Here is a 1,953-nt window from a genome sequence, read left to right as displayed (position 1 = left end):
GGTGGGGGCGAGGCAGTGGGAAGTCACGTGACATTTAAAGGCGCGGCACACCGTGGGCGCGAACTGAACGCATTGAGGGCGTTTACTTCGCGAGTCTGTTTGACCCTCGTCACTTGCCGTCTGCACGTGGACTTGGCGCGGTTACCATAGGAACGAGGCGCGCTCTTTGGCTGGCTCCAAAGGGATGTTCGTGACCAAAGAGACCAAAACGTTGCTTCCTAGCGAGGCAAAGTCGCGGTGCATGATGGGATGCCAGAAAGACCTCCTCGATCCTGAGCGGAGTTTCCACTCCTACCAGGAGATGGCCCTAGTCTAGCAACAGTTGCCACCGTGGGGAAGCAATTGCTAGTCCCTCTTCTCTTTACCCCTATTCATAGAATCCAGGAGCGTCATTGTTGGAAGAGACCTTAGGGATCTTCTCTAGTCCAACTCCTCCATATGGCGGTGGGGAAACTGAAGCCCAGAGAAGGTCAGGGACCTACAAACCAGGACCCCTAGCCATATTAACAAAAAAGAGCTCCACCCTAGAGTGGGCCAGACCCTGCCCCAAGACAGGCAAGGGATGGCTGTGGTGGTGGTAGTGGGGTTGGGAGACACTCGCAGGTGAATGAGGTAATGAGGTAAACCTTCACTGAATCAATCAGAGAGATCCCTTGGGTCTATAGAGAGATTTCATATTCCCCCCGTGTTATTTTTTAAATCTCCTTTACTTGTACCATTAACATGCTACATCTTTTATTTATCCACACCTGTCTCCTCCTTCCAATGGAATGTAGGCTCCTTAGGGCAGGACTTTTTGTCTATTTTGCTCACCTGTATATTTTTGGTGCCTGCACAAACCTTGACACAGACAAGATCTCAGTAAATACTTGTGGAATAAATGAATAAATGGGGTTGAGACTTTTCTGCTCAAGAGAGTCCATTCTACAGTGGACATTGAATCAGGTTCAGGTTTAAACCTGATCATCCACTTACTCCCTCAGTTACCCTGAAAGGTGGTCACTTCCTTTAGCCTGAGCTTTCACACCTGGAAAATGGGGACAAAAAGAAAATACTTCCTTGGTGTTGGGGGCGACCAGGTGTTGCGGTAACACAACTACTGTAGGACTAGATAAGAGCGATAATAAACTGGGCCTCGCACCCAAGGGTGATACTTAACTGGGCCTCGCATTTGGGAGATACTGGTGGGATGACCTGGGCCTGGTATCAGGGGGCACAGCGATGGGAGTCACCCTTTTGGAATCTGAACCTAGAATCTATATGAGACCCTTTGCCCCTATAGCACTGGCAGTAGCTGCGGACCCCACCGTAGGGGCTCCGTCTCAGCTGCTGCCCAGGAGCAATAAAGTCTACTTGCTCAGCCTTTCTGCCTCCGGTCTTCCTTGCAGCCGGTCACAGAAATCGGGACAAAACACTTGGTAGGATTGCAGTAAGGGATAAATGGGGTAACACAATGGAAGTGAGTAGCACAATGCGTAGGGGTTAGCAAATGCTCAATAAAACAGGAGCACTTTTTTTTTTGAAATGCGGAAATGACCTGTACAAACTGGGAGTTCAAAGGGCTGGATTTATGAGATTTTTATTACTTTTTTTTTTTGGTGGGAGGTGCAAGTGTTGGAAGAAGAGAGGCAGGTACTGGAAGATGGTGTAAATTGGCCTTGGTTTCATGAGATGTGCGAGTTTGGAACAGTAAACCGTGAGAGCTGGGCACAGGGACTCCAGATTTAGGATTTTATTGGAGGCAGGGGTGAGGTATTGGAGGTTGAGTGGGGCGAGGCAAACCATGGCTCCAGAGATGACTGTACTTACTAGCTGAGTGATCCCCAACTTAATTTCTGCAAAAGCCCAGGTAGTATGCACTGCTGGTGGGAATGCAAACTAGTACAACCACTATGGAAAACTGTTTGGAGGTTCCTCAAACTGCTAAACATGGAGCTTCCCTACGACCCAGCA

This window comes from Condylura cristata, unplaced genomic scaffold (genome assembly GCF_000260355.1).
Source record: "Condylura cristata isolate star-nosed mole 26May11 unplaced genomic scaffold, ConCri1.0 scaffold00008, whole genome shotgun sequence".
Lineage (NCBI taxonomy): Eukaryota > Metazoa > Chordata > Mammalia > Eulipotyphla > Talpidae > Condylura > Condylura cristata.
This window is presented reverse-complemented; position numbering follows the sequence as displayed.